This window comes from Alosa sapidissima, chromosome 3 (genome assembly GCF_018492685.1).
Source record: "Alosa sapidissima isolate fAloSap1 chromosome 3, fAloSap1.pri, whole genome shotgun sequence".
NCBI lineage: Eukaryota > Metazoa > Chordata > Actinopteri > Clupeiformes > Clupeidae > Alosa > Alosa sapidissima.
In genome coordinates this window covers 15,644,234-15,670,985 of record NC_055959.1, presented here as the reverse complement: position 1 = coordinate 15,670,985, position 26,752 = coordinate 15,644,234, and the positions used below count along the sequence as shown (strand labels likewise).

The 26,752-nt window shown below is 42.5% G+C and overlaps 2 protein-coding genes and 1 long non-coding RNA gene across 9 annotated transcripts in view; all 3 read right to left on the bottom strand.

The window, feature by feature from the left end:
- LOC121704901 overlaps positions 1–26,752 on the bottom strand; it is a 589,105-nt gene that overhangs the window by 249,457 nt on the left and 312,896 nt on the right. The gene's annotated exons all lie outside the window — the stretch shown is intronic.
- LOC121704686 (immunoglobulin alpha-2 heavy chain-like) overlaps positions 1–26,752 on the bottom strand; it is a 249,438-nt gene that overhangs the window by 208,862 nt on the left and 13,824 nt on the right. The window lies entirely within an intron of this gene.
- LOC121704717 lies at positions 3,947–22,935 on the bottom strand. Of its 7 annotated transcripts, none has more exons than XR_006030615.1 (9): positions 22,798–22,935; positions 17,266–17,461; positions 15,022–15,214; positions 14,397–14,885; positions 14,159–14,307; positions 7,653–7,957; positions 6,224–7,542; positions 5,008–6,121; positions 3,947–4,576 (listed from the first exon to the last, which is right to left on the bottom strand). It is a non-coding gene; the product is annotated as an uncharacterized LOC121704717 (long non-coding RNA). The 7 variants fall into 7 exon arrangements; XR_006030619.1 differs by lacking the exon at positions 17,266–17,461 and having other exon boundaries at positions 3,947–4,054; positions 4,147–4,576; XR_006030617.1 differs by lacking the exon at positions 17,266–17,461 and having other exon boundaries at positions 15,022–15,259.

Genomic DNA, 26,752 nt, shown 5'->3' with positions numbered 1-26,752 from the left:
TAATTGTTTTGTGCAAGTGTCATGAAAATCTTTATTGTACACTTCAGTTATGTTTTTTTTGCAACTTATGAAGTAGAGGTTATAGCTTCAGGCACAGCTAAATGTTTTCCGTTTTGAGTGTGTGTGTGTGTGTGTGTGTGTGTGTGTGTGTGTGTGTGTGTGTGTCTGCCTCTGTCTGTGTGTGCATGTGTGTGTGTGTGTGTGTGTGTCTGTGTCTGTGTATGCTTTATGTTTCTGTGTCTGCGTGTACAACATTGTAAGCAGGTTTACATTCATAGAGGAGCTCTATTTATATAGCCATGACAAATGACGATGAACAGAAAGACATCTCCATGGCATTTGCCGGTATGCCTGGGGTGATTGGAATAAGTATAAGTATAAGTATATATACTCTTTTGATCCCGTGAGTGAAATTTGGTCTCTGCATTTATCCCAATCCGTGAATTAGTGAAACACACTCAGCACACAGTGAACACACAGTGAGGTGAAGCTCACACTAATCCCGGCGCAGTGAGCTGCCTGCAACAACAGCGGCGCTCGGGGAGCAGTGAGGGTTTAGGTGCCTTGCTCAAGGGCACTTCAGCCGTGCCAACTGGTCGGGGTTCGAACCGGCAACCCTCCGGTTACAAGTCTGAAGCGCTAACCATAGGCCACGGCTGACCATATGGGGGCTGCCCCCCATATATACAGTAGGAATAGTGGACTGCACCCACATTCCACTTGTTTTCCATGGCACTGTGCGTAATCCAGCCATTACGAATTGACGTGGGTAAGGCTACATCCCCTGATATTTGGTCTGCCTAAACATAACAAATATACACTAGGCAAAATGCATTTGTGCGGTGTAGCCTATATAATTAATGTCACAACTGACTTTGATGCCTGTGAAATGCATTTAATGTGTCTGATAGTAGAGCAGACGTTTTGCAACATTCTTTTTATAATATTACCGTATCTGATATAAACTGTCAGATGGTTTGCATTAACAACATGCACATTCGCAATGTTGTAGCGAGATGGCGCGGCAGTTTAAGAAAAATCATGTTAACAAGAAATTAACTTATTCCCACTGTACCTGGTAGACCACTTTCTGACTGGTACCCATTTGTGGAAAAATACAGATTTTAAGACGTATGTGAGATGAAATTGGCCATTGCTCATGCAAAAAGTGGTCAATATTGAGCAGGTTTGGCATCAACACAAAGTATTTGACATGTTACATCATAATCTAAAGTTCAATTATGTGTTAAGCCATATTATTATATACAGCACCAGGCCCATCAGAAGTTTTAAGTCCTCAAATAAGGCCTTGTGGCTGAGGGACACAAGTTTCCAAAGTTTTTTGGTGGTAATTATGAAGGTCTGAGACCGAAACGTTATTTTCTGTAGTGTTCTAATGAATAATTGCATGCCGAATGGACAGTGCACTTTAAACTACTAATTGTAACACATTTCTTTTTTATTTAGCCTCAACAATCATAAAAACATATCCCTTCAAGATCCTAAAATGCATTGATTGAGATCTGCTGGGTTAAAACTCGAAATCAGAGTAGTTCTGGTTTAACCCCAGTTTAACTTGGAATCAGCTAATCCTGTGTGAGTTGTTACACAGCAATCACGTTCAACTTTATGCTCAGCTGTGTGTTAAAATCCAAAACCTTGGTTTTAAGGAGTATGGTTTTAAATCAAAGTGCAGCTAGTGCCATGCTAGCTGACAGAGCAATTGGCCCTACATGTTGCATCTACTTATTGCTAAAGATATACACAGCAGCTAGAAAGTGAATTTCCTTGAAGACACAGCAATTGAGATCAAGGTAAAATACAGCAGCAGGTTAAACCACAGGTAGGCCTACATATGACACAGCAATGGAGCTTAAGATGTCACATGACTTCTTGCGTCACCGATGAGTTTAAAATCATGTAAACTCTAAAAAGTGGCTAAGCTAGCACAGAGTAATTGCCCCTAATGCTCAAATAATCTGGAAATTGAATGTGCATAAATCTGTGTGTGCTGAGTAAAATAAATCTGTGTGTGCTGAGTAAATAGGAACATGACAGAAGTTGACTTTAAATTCCACTTTGAAGGATCAGGAATCTTACTTAGTGAATCACTTAATCTGGAATCTTACTTGGTGAGTCACTGAGAACTTCCATGGTATACAGAACATTTGCGAAATCATTATTCCTAGAATATTTTTTTTTGAGAAGCCTTTCACTATGTGTGAGTGAGGCAACTGCATATTGCTTCACAGTTAGATAGATATTGTTGATAATATTGAGCCATTTCTGTGAAATGATTGAATATGTTAATGAAAAATATATTTAGCAGAAGTTTAAGTTCATTTTTGTCAGAAAAAAATAACATGAATATGTAAGCTAAATATTTGAATGGTTTGTATGGTGCATTTTGATTGGCTGCTGCGTTTAATATAAAAGTTTAAGTCAGAAGCCTTGGACTGTATAGCATACCAGTCTTCTGACTCACATTTCATGTGAACATATTTCAATTTAAGTTTTAACTTGTATCATCTCAGTTGAAGTTTAGTAAGGAACAAAATAAATGTGAAAGAAGTTTTGAGGTCCTAGGCTAGTCAGCTGCTGCACTCACAGATAGATAGATGCTATCATTGATGAAATTGAAATTATTTCTCTATATTTTACTCATCCATTGTTCATACGCACAGTGAGTGGTCAATACACACAGACCCCAAGTGAGCAACTGCTGCTGCTCCCAGGGAGCAGCTGGTTTGGTGCTTTGTAAGGGGACCTCACCCCAGGATGTCAATGTGTAACCATGTGGATGTGCAGGGATTGAACGGCCCACCCTTCACTCTACATTCCATTGAAACACTTTCTCTTTCAAATTCTCTGGAAAGATGAGTCTGTGGGCCCTATATCTTGGCGATCTGAAATGTCTGGTCAAAGATGTTCGTTTATTTAAAAGTGAGATTTTGTGATCAAATGCTGGGCACATTGCTCAAAGGGGTTATTCTTATGTGTCTTAATCAGTCAAAGGCGTGTTTTGGGTGCACGATAGAGCCCTGTATGTTACTTGTTATTTTTTTACTCAAGAAATATTTTGTGGTGAGTTGATTGTTGAAATATTTATGAGCAAAATATGTATGTCTAGGATCTGCAGCACACTTTTTAAATGAGGGAAACTTTCAAAGAAAAATAAGCACTTTCAGTTGAAGAGGAACTGTCTGCTACTGCAGGAGACTAAAGTCATTATCTTATGCTGTTCTCAATTATTAAACATTTACGGTAAAAAAGCATACATGTTAATGAAATATTGATGAGATATTTGAGGGCATAATAATTTACATATTACCTTAACAAAAAATCTTAAATTAATGAAAATATAGCCTACCTATATGTGCAAGGTAAATGTATTGATCATATATATTCACCCTGAGGCTATAGAGTATGCAGTACATGCGAGGCAAACACGGAGGTATTTTGTTGTGGTGCTCAATGTTCCAACGAAATGTGGCATGTGGTTACCCATGAATAACTGCTGTGGGTATGTTATGTTAGATATGGGGTGTTGTAATATCATTGGAAAGCAAAATGTCACACACACACACACATACAAACCATATAGGTTTTCAGTCACACACATGTCGTGCTGTCTGGAAATAGGCTATATTATATTTCCTCAAACTGTACTTGCCTGTTCAGTTAGACAAGTAGTGTGTTACATCCTCTTTTTGTTGGTCTTAACTCCATTTGACTGTCTGCCATGTTGTGTAAGGAAGGAGCATGTCTCCAGGCCTAACCTACAGTATAAATCAGGGCTTATAGGCCTTGTTCTCATTCAGACTGATTCTGGCTGGTAAAAAATGGACAAAAGAAGTGGACTATTGTATAAATGAGCCTGTCATCTCTTGCTCAACATACCTGTGCAGTTAGCAAATCAACACAGGAAACAATTGAATGATTTAATTGGTACAAGTGAATTTATTTATATCAATAATAATAATCCTTGGAATTACGAAAGGATGGGGAGTTGGGGTGGACTACCCAACCCCCCTGCAATGGTGCAGGGATTATTCTGCCCTGTAGTGCACACATTGCCTACAAAGAGAAAATCAAACTTCCTCTTACACTTGCAAATGGAGCTCCAAATGGAAATCCAGGTGGAACTGAAAAAATAATCTGCCCTGTAGTGCACACATTGCATATTCAACTACAAATTTAAATATCTCCATTCTTGGTCTTTTGTATCCTTTAGTGAACATGAAATCCAGACATCATCAATGGCAAACGACTTCAAAAGTACCTATATGGTTTTGGGGAGCTGGGGTGGACTACCCAACTCCCCTGCAATGGTGCAGGGATTATTCTGCCCTTTAGTGCACACATTGCTGGAAAAGACTAACAATTAATTAATTAACCTCCAGCAGTCCTACAAGTGCAAATCCAGGTGCCATGGAACATGAGGTATCCGGGTCAGGGGTATCCATGATTTTGAGGTGCTGTGGTGGATGGCCCCCAGATTATTTTGTCCCAGAATGCACCTGTGGCTCAACAAATCCTGGCAATGCAATGTTGTCCTCCCATATTTGAATGGTTCCTACAACCATGAATCAATAGGAGTGACAGTTATCAGGATGATCTGAAGAGTTTGGTTTCAAAACGCTATAAATCCATTTTTGAAAACATGAATAAGTCATGTTATTTAATTGTGTATTTCAGGTAACATTAAATATTAAAATTGCAGTTTTGTTGTTTTGATTGAGTAAAGATAAATCAAGTAACAATACTCAATTACATTTCCACAGAAATTACTTGGAAAACAAAATAAAAATAAATGATTCATGAAAATTCATTAAAATGGAGGATATAGTGTTTTGGAACCAAACTCTTCATTTGTTCTCCTGATAATCTGAGGAACCAAACACATTATTTAGTTATTTTACCATTTAGGCTTTATAAAGAAATATAAAGAAAATCAATGGGCAACAATCTACTGTAGAGTAGACTGTGAATCTGTATCATACTCACCTTACTGTTCCCGTAATGCATGTCTCAGGCCTGTATGTAGCAGTTGAATCTCTGTCCATCGCTTCTTCTGGGCCAGCAGTGTTGGAAGGCCATCACTTCCATGTTGCAAAACTGAAAAGGTTTCTGTCTTTTGGGGAGCAGGGGTGGACTACCCAGCCCTTCTACAGTGGTGCAGGGATTATGCTGCCCTAAAATGTGGTCACTGACTGCCTCGGGAAAAAAATACAGCAACAGGAAATATACTATCCACTTATGCTTGAACAAGGTTCTCCCTTAGTACAACCCAGCCCCCTGTAATGGTGTAGGGATTATTCTATAAAAAAAATATTTTAGAAGAATCTATAGATTTGAAGAGCTGGGGTGGACTGCCCAACTCTCCTACAGTGGTGCAGGGATTATTCTGCCCTGACGTGCACTCACTGCCTCACAAATAAATACAGCCATAGGAAACATAATATCCACATAATGCTTGAACATTGATCTCCCTCCTCAGTACATGTACAGAACTAAAGCTGAAACAGTAATCCTGTGTTTCAGATGTACTGTATCACTGTTTAGGGAACTGGGGTGGACTACCCAGCCCCCCTGCAATGGTGCAGGGATTATTCTGCACTGTAGTGCACACATTGCTTTTCAGACTCAACTACATAGATCCTTATCTTTGTAACATTTGTTTCCCTCATTGTAATGACCATAAACCCAGGTATCAAAAAGTGCAAAAGAATCCAGCATTTCAGGTGTAATGGTTTGGAGTAGCTGGGGAGGACTACCCAGCCCCCCTGCCAAGGTGCGGGGATTATTCTGCCCCAGAATGCACCTTAGGCTCAATTTATCCAGCCACTGCAATGTTGTACTCCCATGTGCAAAAGCATATGCACATCCTGCATCCATGAAGCTGTGGTGAAACCCCTTCTGCAGCCAGTGCTGAATGTGCACCAGTAGCTCCTCCCTGAAGCAGATGGTGCTCACAATGATGGTCTACAGCCCCTATCCACAGCAGCATGGAGATTCTAAGTATAGAAATCCTGGATGACGAAAAAGATCCACTCGGGGAGTAAAACTCAGGATCTTCCAAGGTTCCAATTATTGACGGATGGCCTGTTCTGCTGACGATCTGAGGAGCCAAGACGCCAAACCATATTTAATTTAGGCATCATGTTAAAAAGAAGTGACTAGCAACCTCACAGAGAAGATTGTGAATCAGTATCATACACACCTTACTGTTCCTCCGATGCAGTCCATGTCCCAGCCCTCTTGAAGCTGAATCTCTGTCCATAGCTTCCTATAGGCCAGCAGGTTTGGAAGGCCAAAACTTTCATGATGTGATTATGTCCTTTGGAGAGCTGGGGTGGACTACCCAACCCCCCTACAGTACATGTAAACACCCAAAACTCCAGGTGTCAAGCCGCTGAAAGAGTAATCCAGTACTTAAAATATGTTTTGGGGAGCTGGGGTGGACTACCCAGCCCCCCTGCAATAGTGCAGGGGTTATTCTGCCCTGTAGTGCACACATTGCATTTCAGATTCTAGCACAAGACCATACCTTCTCATCCTTGCCCGTTTATGTCCTCAGAGAATATCAGTAAATGCCAAAAATCCAGATGTTGTCACAAACAAAATTAATCCAGTGTTTTAGAGGTATAGATTGTGGTGCAGGGATCATTTTGCCCTAAAGTGCACTGCATGCCTCAAAAATGAAATAATGCAGCCATAGGAAATATAATATTATGCTTCCAAATGGATCTCCCTCAGTATGTGTAAACAACCAAAAATCTGTCAAGGAGTTGAAAGAGTAATCCAGTGCTTTAAATGTATTTGAGGAGCTGGGGTGGACTACCCACCCCCCCTGCAATGGTGCAGGGATTATTCTGCCCTGCACACACAATGCTTTTCAGACATAATTGTCTACTGTAGATCCTTAAGGAAGTGGTATACTCCTCCATGCACATTTGCGTGTGTCAAAGACATACATCATTGATGCACGGTCACAATTGTTGGGAGGTACATGACACCTTGTGCATGCCGCGTTGATGACACAATTCTCATCACACGCCACGTGCGCGGAACACAAACACAGGATTATACCATGTCCTTTATCCTTGAACATTGGTATCCCTCAGTGTAATAACAGTAAATCCAGGTATCAAAAAGTACAAATAAATAATCCAGCATTTCAAGTGTAATGGTTTGGAGGAGTTGGGGTGGACTACCCAGCCCCCCATGCCAAAGTGTGGGGATTATTCTGCCCCAGAATGCATCTGTGGCTCAATAAATCCAGCCACTGCAATTTTGTACTCCCATATGTGAAAGGCGCCTGCATCCACGAAGCTGTGTTGATAACCCTTCTGCAGCCAGTGATGGATGTGCTCCAGTAGCTCCTGACCGAAGCTGATGACACTCACAGTGATGGTCTACCGGCCCCTATCCACAGCAGCATGGAAATTTTCAGAAGAGGAATTCTGGACAATGAGGAAGATTCACATGGGGAGTAAAACTTTTTAGGATGGTCCAACAGAAGGGGAGTTCTCCTGACATCTGAGGAGCCAAAAACATATTTCATTTTTCATTTAGGCTTCATGCTAAATAAAGAAAAGCAATGGCTAGCAGCTTCAATTGGAGTAGATTGGGAATCAGTATCCTCGTACTTTGCTGCTTTTGGGATGAAGTCCCCGGCCTCTTGTAGTTGAAGTAGTTGAATATCTGTCCATTGTTTCCTCAAGGCCAGCAGTGTTAAAAGGCCAACACATTCATGTTGGGTCTCTGAGAGGGTTTCTGTCTTTTGGGGAGCTGAGGTGGACTACCCAACTCTCCTACAGTGGTGTAGGAATTATTCTGCCCTGAAGTGCATTCACTGCCTCAAATACACAGCCAGAGGATGCTTCCCCATGCTTCACTTATGCTTGAACATGGACCTCCCTCAATACAAACCTAAAATCCAGCTGTCAAGAAACTGAAAGAGTAATCCAATGTACATATTCAGACGTATTCATATTTTGAGGAGCTGGGGTGGACTACCCAGCCCCCCTGCAATGGTGCAGGGATTATTCTGACCTGTAGTGCACACATTGCTTTTCAGACTCAACTACATAGATCCTTATCTTTTTCTCCTTAACATGTGTTTCCCTCAGTGTAATAACAATACATCCAGGTATCAAAAAGTGCAAGAAAAAATAATCCAGTGTTTTAGGTGTATCGGTGGATTTGGGGAACTGGGGTGGACTACCCAGCCCCCCTGCCAAGGTGCAGGGATTATTCTGCCCCAGAATGCACCTGTGGCTCTATAAATCTAGCCATTGCAATGTTGTACCCCCACATGTGAAAGGCGCCTGCATCCATGAAGCTTTGGTGAAACCCCATGATAGCTTCAGCGAAAGTTCTACTAGGAAGACTCGTAGTGTAGCTTACTCCTCCCATGCTTACACGGAGCCAATCTTAGCTTTGCCTACTTTTGGGAAAGCCCTGCAATCTGATCATTCACTCATTCAATCAGCGCTAGCCTATAGGAATTCAGTGGGCTCTTTAAATATGTACCACCTAACACTGCTTCTGCTTCTCAGTACGCTGACTTTGACGTCCTAGCTCAGGCTTCCGCGTGGACCTGGGCTCTCTGCATTTTTACATTCGCCCCTTCTGCCTTCAGTGGCGTTACTTGTTACAATCCTACCGCGCTCGTTTGCTGCGCTGTTCAGACCTGTGCGTCCTTCAGTCAGGGCCACTGCATGTCGCTTCATCGCTAATCTCTGCCTATCGGAGCCAGTCACGCTCACGCTGTTGCAGCCTTCAATTCACGATAGCCTACTGCCGGGTCGCCGTCCTCGCGCAACTCTGTTGCAGGCCCATGTCGTTTTCGGCAACAATTTCTCAAGCTTCAGCGTCTGGTTGGTAAGGTTATCGTGCTCTCTTCCCAAGCTCCTCGAGCTGGGCTACATTCTACCCACAGTCATGCAACCTGCTTGCCAACGATATTCGGCGGGCAGCAAACTGACTTGTCTGACACGGTTTAACTTTCACTTAAGCCTCCTTACATAATTCCTGCTGATTTTATAATCCTTGCGATTCGTGCTGTAAATTGCTGGCCTGCACCACGCTGCCGTTGAACCCAACCCTGTATTAAGACCTGTTTAATTGATGTTCTACACTCACTGTGGTTATCTCGATGTCTACCTTGGTTGAGCGTCGTCAAACCAGTTGTCTTTTTGTATAGCCTCTTAATTTGCCTCGCTGCTCGTTGGGCTGCTTAGGCTTTAGGCTAGGCTACTCGTCTGCTGGACCTTCGGTTCAGGTATCACTCCTTGTGCATGGCTGCGGGAAGCCAGTTCATCGTTGCATTCGTTTAATCATCCGGGATTGCGTCCCATACCTTCTGGTAGGAAGTCTACACGGCCTTCCTTGGGTGATTCTCTGCATGCACTTGCCGTTGCTCAAACTACTCTCAGCTATCGCTGATCTGTGATGTCCCAGGTATGCCGTGACGTCCCCGACGTTCTCAGCTATCTGGGTTCTCAATTTTGGGGGGTCTTACACCAAAGCTCGAACCAAAATGACGGCACGCCGGCCCATGGTCATCAATTGCCAGTATGTCACACAAGCTATTATCTAGGCAATAATAGGTGTTTTCTTTCAATGCCCGTATTATGTCAGTGTTCATGAGCTGACACCACAGTGTGGGCTCATGCCCACATGGTTGAGCTTTTAATTAAGAACCTGTGTCATTTGTGTATGTAACATATCCTTCTAGTGTCTTTTGTATGGTTAAAATGTCTTTTCTGATTCCATATCGTGTATTGGGTTCCTAGGAATTCTATGGCAGGCCTCACTTTGCTCACTGCCCACCAGTGGGTCGCTTCAGCACTCCATATATTGGTTTTAATGGTTACCGGCTGTCCATGATTATGTCGGCAATTTTACATTTTGCTAGTTGTGGTTTAAATGGTGGCCTATGCTGGAAGTTCGTTGATCACGACTACCAACGTAGCCGTTGGCTGGTTGTTTTACCGATAACGATGCTACATGTCACCTGTCTAACCACTCCTTCCTTCTCGCAGGTCAAACGGAGCGGTCCATCATCACTGGCAGACTCAAGTCTCCTTCAGGCCAACGCCGCGCCCTTCATGCACTCTCTTTAGACAATGGGTCTCTGCGTGTCCGTGTGATTTCAGCCCATCTAGTCACGCCATCAGTCACATTGATTGCTGACTCGAATTGCTGTTTTAGCAGGATCCTCTGCAAATAATGTGTACTCTAATTTCCATTCTCCATTTTGCCTTGGCTGTTTTGTTTTTGGCAGATATGCTCACCCGAAGTGATCGCGCCAGGGAGGACGTGCAAGTTCCTTTTACATTCTCCTCCCAATCTTTAATTTGCTAACCCCTGCAGGTGCATCATGCCTCCCCTCTTCCGTTGAGGGGATGCAGTTCGTCAATGGAGAAGCAGTTCCACATATCACACTAACATCTACTTTCTTACAGGGATGGCAGTGCCGGTTCACAGAATCACGCAATCGTGTGGATCATGTTTCCAGTTCATACTGGAGGGGGGTCATCCCTCCGTCTTCACAAATCTCCCGAAGGCCAGCGCCTTCGAGGATATCTCCTCTTGTAGCACGGCTTAAAACTAGCCTTCCTAATCCCAGCACTTATCACCTGTCTAGAACTGACTCTTGACTGTGTAAAACCGGCACTCACTGATGCACTTTCGTTATTGTGCTCTACCTTGTAAATTGTTTTTAATTGCACTGGCATTGTGGGAGAATTGTTTTAGCTTTAACCTGTTTGCCGTCACGTTGGTCTAGGTTGCCCTAGACGCTGGTTGCCCAGCTCACTGTCCAGGTTGCCTTGGACGCCGGTTGCCCGGCTCATGACGCTCGTCTAGGTTGCCCTAGACGCTGGTTGCCCAGTTTGGTCCAGGTGGCCCTGGATGCCGGTTGCCAGGCCGTCATGTCTGTCTGGGTTGCCCTGGACGCTGGTTGCCCAGCTCATGGTTCAGGATACCGCTATACGGTCAATGTTAACTGCCTGATTCCGGACTTCGACGCAATTGGATGACACTACGTCTGTCATCTGTTTAGATCGCCTATGGCCCGCTATATCAGCTACACATATATTGGTTCCCCGCGATGCAAGGGGCAAAAGTTACGTGCATCATACTCCTTGCCAGACTCGAGTCTCTCCCTGAGCAAACGCTTCCGTGAGAACTCTGGATTCCCAGGGTACATTGTCAGTCGCTTTGATTAAAAATGTCCTGGCCACATGGAATGCCACGTGAATGCACACCCCTCCACTCACTCAGGGGCCAGTGCTTGGCGCATGACTAATATAATTTCTGCATCCAGTTGGGCGATATGTATTGCTTATTCTCTCCTCATTGCTACCTTTACTCATTGTCTCTCCAGCAGCCAGTTCTAAACTGTACTATCCTGCCACAGTGGTGCAGCTGGTATAGCAAGCTCGCGTTAAGTCATTCTCAGAGCTCCTCTGCACTCTGAGATGCATAAGCACCATGGTGGTACCCCAGCACTCATCTGTTCGTTGTCTCGTCATATTTCAGTAACATATGTTTCTTCCTCCTGTCACATACAGGCATGAATTGTCCTGAAGTCCTTTGTCTACGTCGCAAGGTCATGCTTCCCTCGCATTACTGATGCTGCTCATCTTATTTTGGGGGGCTTTCCAAGAGCAGGTGCTAAGGTGTAGCTCACACGCATCCATCTTGGCCTTGGGTCTGCAGCTCATGCATTCATCTCACTCTAGCCGCTGCAGGTGAGCTATCGAACCAGAACACACATCTGGCTTCACAAGCACTAGTCTTCTACAAAACTAGTCATAATGCTTATCTATCCTAAATATTAAACCACATGACTTCGATGCGAATATACTCAAGCACCCATATCAACTAACTCATTGCTCCGGTCCCAAGCATCTGCAACCACAAGCTCTATTCCCCTGCATTGATCCTGAGTACATCATGTTTAACCTTTTAACCCTAACCATGTTTTGCTTCCCTGGTCCCCGTTCACTACCTTAAACTACGGCTCACACTTTACCCGATTTTCAGCAGCCATCTAGCTAACGTGCTGCTTAAATGTAACCTCTCTTCAAAGAGGTTCACTTCTCACTCATTCCGCATCGGCGCAGCCAAGACTGCCGGCCAAAAAGGGCTATCCATGTCATCCATCAGGATGCATCAAACTAACTCCTCTTGACATTTTCGATGCTCAGAAGTTGCTCTCCCATGTTAACTCAGGTACCTCATTTTACCTTCACAAATCCTGGTGGCGGTGGTTAAATTCTGGCATTCGTCTTGCACTAATTGCTGAAACATATTGGGCCCCAGCATGCCGGTAGCTTGTGGTGATTTAGTCTCAGCCATGGGCATGTTGCCCTTTCACTGATTGCCCAGCTCGTTCGACGCTTATGGTTCAGGTCACTTCTCGCCGGTCGCCCGGCTCGTGATGCACATCTAGGTTGCCCTAGACACTGGTTGCACAGTTTGGTCCAGGTTGCCCTGGATGCCGGTCGCCCGGCCATCACATCGGTCTAGGTTGCCCTATACGCTGGTTGTCCAGCTCATGGTTCAGGTCGCACCGTACGCCGGTTGCCCGGCTCGTGACGCTCGTCTAGGTTGCCCTAGACGCTGGTTGCCCAGTTCGGTCCAGGTTGCCCTGGATGCCGGTCGCCCGGCCGTCACGTTGGTCTAGGTTGCCCTAGACGCTGGTTGCCCAGCTCACTGTCCAGGTTGCCTTGGACGCCGGTTGCCCGGCTCATGACGCTCGTCTAGGTTGCCCTAGACGCTGGTTGCCCAGTTTGGTCCAGGTGGCCCTGGATGCCGGTTGCCCGGCCGTCATGTCTGTCTAGGTTGCCCTAGACGCTGGTTGCCCAGCTCATGGTTCAGGTCGCGTCGTACGCCGGTTGCCCGGCTCGTGACGCTCGTCTAGGTTGCCCTAGACGCTGGTTGCCCAGCTCGCATAAGCACTAAAGTCCAGGTTGCTCTGGATGCCGGTGGCCTGGCTCGTCACGATGTACTAGCTCGCTAGTCACTGGGCGCCCAGATCGTGAAGTGCTTATGGTCCAGGTTGCCCTGGACGCCGGTTGCCCGGCCGCCGCATTGGTCTAGGTTGCCCTAGACGCTGGTTGCCCAGCTTGTCAAGCTTCTAAATCCCACTAAAGCGAAAGTATGCTGCGGGCCCCACTACAACCCTAGGTTATGGTTAACACCTAGCTACTTTAAAATTCTGTTGGCGTCCTGGCACAACGTCTTCACCCCGGCCCAGTCATGCTGTTTAATTCATCTTGTATGTATACTAATGTCTCTGCTCCTCTCAGAACCAGATTACTGAGTCACCGCCCTGGCGGGCATCACTCATCCTTTTGGGGGTAGGCTCCCCGCCCCTGCCTTCATCCATCGGCAGGAGACGAGATCCGCTCATCGCTGGACGGATCCGAGACGGGGCCTACGCCAAAGACTGCTACCTATTCAGGACTCTATCATGCTTGCATCCAAGCCGTTCCTTTACTAATTAAATCGTTAACTGATTCTATTCTGTCTACTGAGTCTTTCTGGTAGAAATGATAGCTTCAGCGAAAGTTCTACTAGGAAGACTCGTAGTGTAGCTTACTCCTCCCATGCTTACACGGAGCCAATCTTAGCTTTGCCTACTTTTGGGAAAGCCCTGCAATCTGATCATTCACTCATTCAATCAGCGCTAGCCTATAGGAATTCAGTGGGCTCTTTAAATATGTACCACCTAACACTGCTTCTGCTTCTCAGTACGCTGACTTTGACGTCCCCTCCACCTCCCCTCCAGCCACCTCTGCCAGCAGTCCACGTCCATCGGGCACGGTCTGCCTACCACATCTTCCTTCAGCCACCGCCACCAGTTGGTCCCCGTCTCGTCGTGGGGGGTAGGCTCCCCGCCCCTGCCTTCATCCATCGGCAGGAGACGAGATCCGCTCATCGCTGGACGGATCCGAGACGGGGCCTACGCCAAAGACTGCTACCTATTCAGGACTCTATCATGCTTGCATCCAAGCCGTTCCTTTACTAATTAAATCGTTAACTGATTCTATTCTGTCTACTGAGTCTTTCTGGTAGAACTCTAAATCCAGTGCTGAATGTGCACCCGTAGCTCCTCAGTGAAGCTGATGACACTCACTATGATGGTCTACGGACTCCTATCCACAGCATCATGGAGATTCACAGTAGAGGGATTCTGGACGACCAGGAAGATCATCTCGGGGAAGAAAAGTTCTCAGGCTGGTCCAAGGTTACATACTTCAATGGATGGTCAGTTCTCGTGAAAATCTTAGGAGCCAAAAACATATTTCATTTATCATTTAAGCTTCATGTAAAAACCAACTTCACTTAGAGTAGATTGTCAGTATCATACGCACCTTAACACTCTCATGGTGCAGTCCCAAACCTCTAGTCTTGTACCTGAATTTCTGTCCATAGTTTCCTCAAGGCCAGCTTTGTGCAGAAATGCACTCACTGCCTCAAATATACAGCCATAGGAAATACAATATCCACTTAACCTTTTGCTTGAACATGGACCTCACTCAATGCGTCTAAACAACCAACAATCCAGGTGTCAATATTTTTGGTAGTTGGGGTGGACTACCCAGCCCCCCTGTAATGGTGCAGGGATTATTCTGCCCTCTAGTGCATCTATTGCCTCATGGACGTATAAACCCATATCCTTGCCAGTTTACATCCTTCAGTGAATATCAATAATAAAAATCCAGGTATTATGAAGTGCAAAGGCAATAATCCAGTGTTTCAAATTGATCAATGTTTTGGGAAGCTGGGGTGGACTATCCAGCCCGCCATGCAATGGTGCAGGGATTATTCTGCCCTTTAATGCACCTATTGCTTGACAAATACTGTACAAACAAAGACCAACAACTTTTCATTAATACTCAAAAAATGCAGCAGCATTAATACTCAAAAATACAGCAGCATTATTATCATTTCCCATCCTTGAAAATAGACTTCTGTGTGTAACAACATGATCAATACCTCCAGAACTTCATACACCAACACATAGGCCTACACAGTCAGCTGCATGACAGAGAAATCCAGTCACTTATGCACTCCAGCCTGGCTGCTCCAGTCCTGTCAGTCAGACGACACCTGTAGAGCAACTGCTGTTTGCTGAGGAGCTGTTCAGGGAAGTAGGCTAATGATGACATCCATCAGGCATGCTGAACATCTAAGGAGATGCAAGGTCCCAGCTGAAGGTAATTGTTTTTTTCCCCTTTGTCAGAACAGTTTTAAGGAAAAAGGAACTCACTCCATGAAAAGAGATGCGAGTTGGACTAATGCTGTTGTAGGCCTATGTCAGAATTCAGCTATAGCAGACAAAAATATCTGCCAATTTGTTTTTAAATAGTATTCCTTAAGAACACATAGACAGGTTATAATTGTATCTAATGAAATCAGTACTCTGAATATTGCCCAAATCAACCACTAACCTATGTTCAGCATAATGGAGAAACATCCCTGTGTGTCATATTATGAAATGAGCAGAGCCATATAGATAGAGAGTTGCGACATCTCCATTGACGCTAATGTTCCATTTTTTTTCCAACAATGGCGGCTAATGGAAGCCTCAAATAGTTCCCAGAAGTTAACAATTAATAATAGCAGCAGTGCAGTTACAGCAGTATAGACTGTTTGTAGCCAACATTTCAGACTCAGATTTACATTATTGGCTCATCCGAATAATAATAATAACAGTGATAACAGTAATAGTAGTAAAGTAATAGTATTAATAACCTAATTATAATAACTATTTATGTATCGACTATGACAGCTTTTCTGCTGCTCAGTTTTTATCAGTTCCTTATCAAATAAATTAAAAGAGGCTAAAGCCCAATACATTTGCCACACATAATAACCTAATACAAGATAAACTTTGCCTATCCCATTTCAATTCAATTAGGCAGCACTAGGCTACACCACGAACAAGCTGTCATTAAGTTTTTGGGTTTGTAGCCTACAACTTTTATGACGTGACGTGTGGGCATTTAGCTTATCATCATGTCAACATAGTTGTAACGTTATGCGCAATGCTCATCTTAGTAGGGGAGATTATGTGAAAAATCGTTACGCGGTGGATAGAAGCATGACATTTGGTAGATATGTTCCTTGGGTGATCCTAAGACATCCTAGAAGGGGTGCCCAAAAATATCTCAAACAGGAAGTGAGTTTTTAAAGAAATTGAAAAATGCCGCACTCCCCGCCACAAAATTGGCAGCTGATTCAAACACTACCTAAACAACCTCTAAAAAGCTTGAAATTTAGTATGTATGTTCATTGGGTGATCCTAGGACATCCTAGAAGGGGTGCCCAAAAATATCTCAAACAGGAAGTGAGTTTTTAAAGAAATTGAAAAATGGCATGCTCCCCGCCACAAAATTGGTAGCTGATTCATACACTACCTAAACAACCTCTTAAAAGCTTGAAATTTGGTATGTTTGTTCCTTGGATGATCCTAAGACATCCTAGAAGGGGTGCCCAAAAATATCTCAAACAGGAAGTGAGTTTTTAAAGAAATTGAAAAATGTTGCGCTCCCCGCCACAAATTTGGCAGCTAATTCAATCACCACCTAAACAACCTCTTAAAAGCTTATATATTCCTTGGGTGACCCTAAGACATCATAGAAGGGGTGATCAAACATATCTCAAACAGGAAGTGAGATTTTGAAGAAATTCAAAATGGCCACCCATATAATTGACAGCTGATTCAGAGGCCACTTAAACAACCTCCTAAAGCTTGAAATTTGATATATGTCCCTTGGGTGATCCTACGTAATCCTGGAAGATTACTCCAAGAAATCTCAAACGGGAAGTGAATTTTTAAAGAAATTGAGAAAAGGCTGCACTGCCTATCCACACAATTGGCAGCTATTTCAAAGGCCACCTAAACAACCTCCTAAAATCATGAAATTAGGTATATGTGTCATAGATATGTCTCTGTTTTAAGCAGACAATACGGCTACACTATGGCTATATCCACCTATTGTCTCAAGGATACTATAAACACAGACAGTCAAGCAGACCTCATAAAAAACATACAATTAAGCACACATGTCCCCTACAACTTCTTAAGACACAGTAAAACACCACACTAGATTACATTAGTCCTACTCTACATACTGCATATTTGCATCTGTTCACATGCTCTGGCACATTGGCATAATACTGTGCAAGGCAACCCAGCATCCTGGCATCGGCACTTTCGAGAGCAGAGAGGCTCACCTTTGCTGCCACATTTAAGAGGTTCTCTACATACTTTGGCTGCCTCTGGTAAAAGTGCCCATAAAGGTGTCCAAAAATCATCTAATTTGGTCCATCCATATTTTTCAGGAGAAGGCACTGACTGGGTAGCCTGCAGACCTTTGGACCAAATGCTAGCTTGGTACATTGCTCTACTTGAATGCTGTATCAGTGCAGCCTGTGTGGGAGGAATATTTTCCATTGAGAGACATATTTGAGAAAACAAGTCCTTCCTGAGATCATTGACTTTCATGATCCGTTTTTTTTATTGTAAAGAACACACGTGTACTTCTCCAGCATGCAAACATGTTTGATTCCTGGCTAAGCAGTTGAAAAGGATTTGCTGTCATAGCAATGAAGGCATCCTTTACTTCTGGAAATAGTTTCCATGCTGCCCACCCTTTAGAACAGGGGTCTCAAACACCAGGCCCGTGGGCCAAATCCGGCCCGCGACGTATGTCAAAATAATAATGTAATCCGGCCCTTGAGACTTTTTAATTGTGACAAACAACGATATTGATTAAAATAGACGATAGTTCCAAGTACGGTGACAAATCTCATTTGTACTCTGCTCCACTATGTGCTAGACATCCAGAGCTTCATTTAAACCCAAAATCGCTGCGCAAAGTTTTCAGGAAATACATGTATTACACGCGAGAAACACAAAGACGTGCATTTGTAATGACGCGGAAGCGATGCAGGCCATAGTGTTGCATAAATTGAAGCAGAAATAGGCCTACACCAAATGTTGAAAAACGTTTACGTGTGATGAAGTCTTAGGTAGGCTATGTTATTCACCTATTCTTAATCTGAAGGAGAATATCCTTTTGGAGATTATGATCGATCGTCTGAATGGAGGTGCGTCTGCGTGTATACGACGGTGTCCACTAAGCATACCATGCTTATTTCGACCCTCTGCCCAACATAGCTCGGAGGTTGCAGTGGTAATCGTGATGATAGTGTCCGTAATGGACATGGTACAGACAGCAGGGCTAGTAGAAATAGGGCTCTAAACTACAAAGTCACCCGCAATATGATGCGAACTTCTGGGTACTCAGATTACTCAGATAGGAACTGATTTGACCAGAATACTATTGTAGGCCTTGTGGTTTAGAAACCATATACATCTTAGGTGTTGGTATCCATCTTAGGTGTTTTCCTGTTAATTTGTTATGTGGGTAATATGAAAAAAGGAAAGTAAACCTGCTCAAATATGTTCATCCAGTATTTATTGAAAGGTGCATAATTTGAGGTGCTTGCCATCCAGTGGCAAATTAGATGTCTAAATTTACCCCCTTCATAAACTTTTGTATTACTCAAAGATTTTTACATTTACAGTAGGACGTTATCTCTGACCACTTTCAAGCCATGGCCTTTTGAAATTTTGATAAAAATCCAATGGTGTTGCTTTCTTAACCCTGACGCCTATAGTTTGCCAGGTTTAAAAAAGTTATGAGAGGAAAATATTTTTATTTGGTGTGAAACACACACATACCCGTTTTTATGCTTTTCATTTGTTTTATAATTTGTATTAATATTTATTTTATCATTATTTTATTTATAAGCTAAGGTTGCAGCACAGGTGTCTAAAACTAGATAAAAACACTTGCACTTTCTGTTTGCGGTAAAATTTATTTTTTGGTACATAGCTAATTTAGATAAACTTATGGTGTGGGTGCTTGAGTTCATTTAGGAATCCGCTGCCTTGGTTTGTATAGAAATGAATATTAAGTGGCAGATACACGTAAGAGGTTGGACATACGTGACGGTAATATGTGACGTTCCGATAGCTAACTTGCTGTAAAATGGACAGATTTGTCACATTTTATTGCTGCACGGCCCGAGCCTGATATGGGCAACAAAGCCAAACGTCAAAAATATGATGAAAACTCATTTCATTCTATAGCATAGTATAGCACCGATTTAAGTGGCTTAACTGAAGTGAATATCATTAGGGGCGCAGAGGTGTCACTGTTTTCAGAGGGGAGGCCCACATTGATGGAGTTTAGGAACCCATGCTGTAGTACAAATCAAAATTTCGTAGCTTCTAATGTTATTCCCGAAATAACGGTACAGTACCCCCCAGGAAGCCCCACAGATTCACAAATACGCACCCCACTGAGGATGTTAAATCTGAGGGGGGGGGGGGGGGGGGGTTGGTGGTGGTCCCCGGGTACACGAAACTTGGTGGGCATGTAACCCCACATGGATAGCATGGAACCATCGTTTTCCGTTTTGATCTGTAGCCCCCCCGCTGGACTGGACCCCCCGAAAGGAGGGTAGGGCAGACACAGTTCTCTGTGAATATCTTAAGAACTGTAGGGCCTAGGATGACCAATTTTTTCAGTATGTTTGCCTCCAGGGGTCATGTTAACCCATTCCATGTGCACACTGTGCATAAACAGATACACACGCACACACATACATTTACAGTAATCATACGTATGACACATACTCACACAGTAGACATATGTAAGCATGAATGCACATGCACAAACACACATACGCAGGCAAACACACAAGCACGCACATACACCCACACACACACACCCACACACATAAACACAAATTTGTACACGCACACATGCACACAATTCAATAATTTTTCCCGTCATCTACTCCCTGAATTTTTGGTCATTGATACCCGGGACACCGAACCACCGGGGTACATGAAATTTGGTGGGTATGTAGCCCCACTAGACTTTTACGGAAAAATTTCATTTCGTCCCCGGGGTGTGGGTGGGTTGGAAAAAACAATGGACGCTTCCTACAAGGACTGTAATTTACCGCAGCGAACATCTAATAAGGATAGGACGATGTTCACATGAAGTGTAATTCCCATTTCTTCTTGAAGCCGAAATAAATCTGAGGATGTTTATCGGACATGCTTGGTTTTTACTGCAGGTACGTTAATCTTGTAATATCAATAAGGACCTAGGTAATGTTACCGTTAGCGTTGGTTGAGTGATGGAGGCATTTGATTGATTGCATTTGTAGAAAACTATAAATGCGGTTATACCAAGCAAATGTATAGCAGCACTGTTTGTATCTTTCGACTGTCATTTATTGCACGTGCTACAAAATCATTCTGTGCAATGGAAGATTTACCAACGTTACACCGGTCTGATACAGTTTTGCCTATACATGCGTGAGACTGAGACGCCTGTTTATTTTGTTTTAAGTGCGTGCAGGGTGTGAGAGGGGAATCGATGTGCTTTGATTACAGCTTGGTAGTTGTAGTCTGTGAAATTAAAAAGCACGTGTGTGTGAAGTATCCAAACAATGACACATTCATTTCATTATGGCTGCTTTAGCAAAACACCTTAAGCTACTGTGTAGTGGGTCCCATTTAGAAGTGGCTACTTCATTCGCGCTTTCCTTGACTCATGGAGCTGCATGAATGTTATTACAACTTTTCGCCACGATATGACAGTTTAAGTCCGCTTGATACTGTAAGGCGTAAGCCATTGGTTTCCAAAGGAGATTTTATTTGTGTCGCCAGCATAGCCTATTGACAATTTATGTTGTAAATAGGCCTACCTTATAATCCTACCTGTAGCTTAGGGAAGCTAACAGCTTTCTATTAGGATCTAGTTTGTTAGTTACCGTTTTGTCATAACTCCCTGATGCATTTTTGCATTTAGAATAGCCAGAGCGTGTATATCTCAATCGGAAAATTAAACAATATCGGGTGCCTATGGACTAGGCTGGGTGAACCCAGCCTGATCTGCCCGCTATTTATTTTTTGATTTCTTAAAAGATTGAGCTTGGTCTGATGAAAGCCAGACTAGCCATGGACCTCAGTTAAACAATGCAAGGGAACATGAATCAGCCTATATTTGCACGAACAATAACGGACAAAAGCTCTTCAACTTTGGCCCGTTAAAATGTGTATGAACAGTCTAGCGACGCATTTCATCAAGGCCCATTTGGACATGTCAGTTATTTACACCACTGGTTAGATGTAAAACAGCGTTTCGTTTCAGACTAGGCTACTGTTACTTAATTTGTGCATTAACAATAATGTTTCAGACTACTGTTACTTAATTTGTGCATTGACAATAAAGTATTACATGAACTAAAGATGACTAAAATCTTATGTAGAAGAAGAAACATTCACAAAAAATCCATCCATCCAAAAATGACCTTTGTTTTTGATAGCTGTTGAAAACGGCATGGAACTGACAGAGATGTTTTTGTTTAAAAATACATAAAAAAATAATAAATAAATAACATTATGCTGATACCTTTTGCTTTTCCCAAATACAATGTAGCCTACAGGTGTAAGTGACCTTTCATCAATCCAGTTGCAATGGATGAACTGTGATGAACTGCCCTACTTGTGATTGTTTAGAGATTTTAAAGGTTTTATAACAATGCTACATCTTCTTTGGCTATTCTACAATCTATTCACCTTTTCAGCACCAGTAGGCTACTTTCTGTGCAGCCGCACACACACACTCAGGCATGCCAAACAAGCATACACAAAAGTTTCAAGAGTGGGGGATGGAGTAAAATATGGAGACAAATTGAAGTGTGATTTATTTTCGCGGAACGGATGTACAGGACTGAGCGGCGGTCATATTTTGTACCGCTATGCGGTACATCTAGTTTGTTAACCATCTCTATATATATCAAATGTAAAATAATAAAGTAGCAGAATAAACCATGATGCCCAACTATGTAATGTTTTATTATCCTTGGGTCGTTTTAGGCGGCCATCTTGGATTTTCCCTTAAAAAATGACCTAAACGAACCAGAAATTTTGGGCACCCCTTCTCAAATGATGAGATACATCATAAAGAGTGTTTGTACCAATTTTGGTGCTTCTATCCACCGCGTAACGATTAGGCCCTTTTTTGTTGATAATCCCCCCTACTATCTAGGCTATGGAAGTGGTTTAATTTTAAAAAGGGCAGTAAAAGTGGGATAAAGTGCAACTGCTTCCCCAAAACAGTTCCTCCATAACTGTGGATTTAATTGTTTGATATGTGGATAACTTTCAGTGGACTAAACACATAAAAGGTAAGATTTTGTTATCACAAAGCTACAGTAGCTGGTTCGTTAAATATGGCGAATCCATTTAGGGGAATAAATCCTAATAAATAGTACATAACTTTAAACACAGCAACTGGCCTTGCTTACAAGCAACCCAATATTTCTGCATACAGCTCTGGAAAAAATTAAAGAGACCACTGCACATTTTTCTGATGTCATCCTACGGTTGCTGAGTGACATTCAAATGAGTTCATGATGATATTCAAATTTGCAGTGGCCTCTTAATTTTGAATATGACCGTTAACTCATTCGAATGTCACTCAGAAACCATAGGATGATATCAGATTCATTTTTTCCAGAGCTGTGTGTCTCCATGCTGATTATAATTATTTTGCTATACTACTTAATATAGTGGCCTAGCCTGTTTAAAATTAAATTCTGTCCCAGATTTTGGATATCTAAGCCTGTATAATATTTACAATAATGATTATATTCTTTCACATTTCATCCACTTACAGTATTTTCTGCTGATCACATCCAATGTAACACCAGTAGTGATCATATCTTTCATGTGAGTCTGCCAACATGGACTTCATTTCGAACTTGCAGGAGCAAACTACAGTTCATCCTTCTGTCCTCACTTTCCTGCTATGAAATGAGACACTTTATGCTCAAATGAGCCACAGAAGCACATCGCTGTGGCGACATCTACATAATTCAATTGTGACATAACATTCCGTGTCTCTGACTGCATGGTTACAGTTTGGTAGTGGAAGAAGTTTAGGCAATGCCACATATGATGGATTTGGATACTAAATAGAAGGCCTATATCATAGTTGTGATTTATTCAAAGGCTCGAGGATGCAGCCAAGAGGATGAACAACTACTGTACATTGTTATTGTTATTGTTTTTGTTTTGTTTAAACAACTTGTTAAAGATGTTATCATATTTAAAAACTGCCATTCAAGATGATTTTATTTATTTATTCCTGTGTCACTAACACATATGTTGTTAAGATTACATTACATTTAGCAGACACTTTTTGACCAAAGTGCCTTACATACAGTATGTGAACTATATTACAAGGGATTAAATTGTCCCCGGAGCTACTTGGGGTTAAGTGCCTTGCTCAAGGGCACACACTGGAAGCACACAGTGGAAGCCGGGAATTGAACCGACAACGCTCAGGCTACTGCACGCTCGCCCAGGTCTTTAAACACTACACTACCCCCGCCCAGATGCCAACAAAGGCATCTCTGGCTGTCAAATAACACATAAACTGGCTGCACATCTGCCCTGTGAAATAGAGTGGCATAAGAAATTAGACATGGCAAAGCTGCCACACTACAAATCAACACCTATGGAACTCCTCTTGCCAAACATATTACTTGCCCAATCACTGTCTGAACAGACTCTAGGGCAACCTGCAGCTCCCTGGCTTTCTCTAAAAATGGAAGTTATAAAATATTTCTAACAATTTCATATAGTTGTTAAGCTTCAAGCTGTCCCAACACATTAACAAATAGTGGTAATATTGTACTGTACAATACAGCATATATGCAAGTATGCCATGCCTGAGGCTAATAAAGATGGAGATGTTTAAACTGATTTCTTTTAAAGGATTCCGATATATTTGCGGTCCCAGACAGATTTATTTTTATTTCTGGTAAAAAAAAATGGCCCTTTTAAGATAAAAGGGTGCCCTGCCTTATAAGATGATCCATCCTTTAGGAATTTATAAAGAAATAACAGTAAGAGAGATGTGATAACATTGTCTCAGACTCTCTCATACATTGTCTCTCTCTCAAAACCCTTAAACTGGTACACACACACTACCATCACTCTCTCTCTCACACACACACACACACACACACACTCACTCACTCACTCACTCACTCACTCACACACACACATGCACACACACACATTCTACCATATCCTGTATAGCAGAGTCAAAATTGCCTCAAAAATACCTAACATATGATGAACAAACATGAACTGATGCATACTCTACACTGCATGATTACCCATGACTCATCCTCTGCACCCCCTTCAGTCTCTGTTGTGGCCAATGCATTGACTGTGTGGAGGCCGAGGGTTGATTGTTTACATTTACTTACACTTAAACATTGTTCTCACTCACGCATCTTTAGACAATCACAGCCCAACACTCACTTAGCTGCACTCTTCTTGACACACACACACATTCTCTTTTACACACAACCTCTTCCATGCAGTTATATTCAAGTTTGAAGATGAATGAATTTCCTTCTTGAAACTACATTTGGTGGTGGCATCCCTTTCACGGTTTTTGCTTATGCAAGCCTGGGCTGTAACACTTGTTTCATAAAGTTTTAAAGAGGTCATATTTCCACAATTTTAAATAGTTTCTTGAAGTCTCAATAAAACACCTTTGTCATACTTTGGTCAAAATACGAAAAGGAAGAAGAACCACAACACCCTTTTCAATCCTGTCTAAAAAGCCCTGGCCCTGTTCCATGACAAACAAGAACATATTGCATATTACTGTACATGATGGCTTTGCCTTGGCATGTTGCAAACCAATATATTGTTGTAATGTAATGTATGCTTTCAGGTCACTGCATTACAAATTAATAGTAGTGATAATAATCTTACTAATGCTCAATTGACAGTATGAGTGTATGAATGTTGAATATGAGTATGAATATGAATATTCCAATATCTGGTCAGCTGCAGTAACAACACATTGTATGTATTGGACTTGTAAGACTATTTTGAACTATTACCCTTTTATGCTTTTATTTACTATTATCCTTTGCTTTTGTTTATGTAAAACAGATTAAAATACCCCTGTGTATGAAATGCGGTACATAAATAAACTTTCCTTGTCTTGCCTTCAAGCTATGATATCCCAAACAACTGAACCCTGCTGCCCCTTTTAATTGCATGTCATCTTGAGTCTGTGGTTTTTGTACAGCTGCTTCACCAGCTTCAGTCACTGTGACTCTCGAGCACAGTAGTAAACAGCAGTGTCCTCTGCTCTCAGACTCTTGGCCTCTAAGTACTGTGTGCTGGTGGAGACGTCCTCAGTCAGGGTGAACTGGCCTTTCAGAGACTCTGCATAGGTAGGATCATTGTTTCCCGTGTTCATTCTCCCAATCCACTGCAGAGCCTCTCTAGGTTTCTGTCGTATCCAGTGTATGTTATAGCTCGTCATTGAATAGCCATTTATTTTACAGGAGATCTTGACCTTCTCTCCTGGTCTTTTTACTTCAGCAGGTGACTGACCCAGACGGATTTGGCAGCTAATACCTAAATGTGAAAAAAGACCAAAACAAGTGTAAATATTCATGGTAACATAATAACCCTCAATTTACACCAAAGACTATCTGTATTTTCCATAATTGTACTCACTTTTTATTGAGGTCAGTATTACGGTGAAGAGGAGAATGGACCTCATCTCCATTGTACTGTTGTTAGCTGAAGGTTGTGCATGTGTCACCTTAGAGGGCTTAAATAGGGGGACTCTGTTGTGGAATTTGCATACTGTCTCCTATGGACTCATAAACAATTACGGGTTCAGACCTCATAGTTACTGCCAAGTTGGTGGTATCCTATAAGATAGGTAGGTAGCATACATTTTATTTAGATTCATCACATCCTCAATTGCAGTTTGGTCAGTGTGGCATATTATTTAGTTGGCCTTAAACAAACATAGGATTATTTATTAGTAAGTTTGCCTCAATTCACCTTTTTAAGTATGTAAGTGTCATATCTACACAACCATTCCAGTCATTGCCCTGGGCAGCACTGTATGTTGCATAACACTGTTTTTAGATTAAAAGTATGATTTTGGGCTGACTGTGGAATAAGTAGCTCATGTTTTTGTACTGGTCTGCCAATAGTTTGTACATCAGTGATATCGGTCAGTGATAACAGTAATACACAGCTGTGTCTTTAGCCTGTAGATTTGGGGCCTGTAGAGACACAGTGCTCCTGGAGGTGTCTCTGGAGATGCTGAACTTGTTTTTCAGTTTATCACTGTAATATGTGCTCCCATTGTGGCATATAAGTGCAATCCACTCCGGTGCATTTCCTGCAGGCTGCCGTATCCATGATGTACAACAACAGGTACTGTACTTGTCAGTGAATAACCAGCAACTTTGCAGGTGAGACTCAGAGTCTGACCCGGCTTCACCATCATGGAACTTGGTTGAGTTAGAACAAAATCACTCCTCACTCCTGTAAAAAAATATTATTAAGATTACATACACTTTGTCTCCCGTTTGTTTTTACTTTCCAACACTCACAAGAGGCTTGAGAGAGAGTTGAGATGCAGGGATCATAGTCTTTGTTGGAGCTGAGCTGATGGGAGTTGATCTTTTGTACAGGTACAGCTGCTGTTTATATGAGGAGTAAGTCTGCGTATGACAAGCTATGCTATGAATGAGATAGACTATACCCTATATTGACTTTACAAAAATAGCT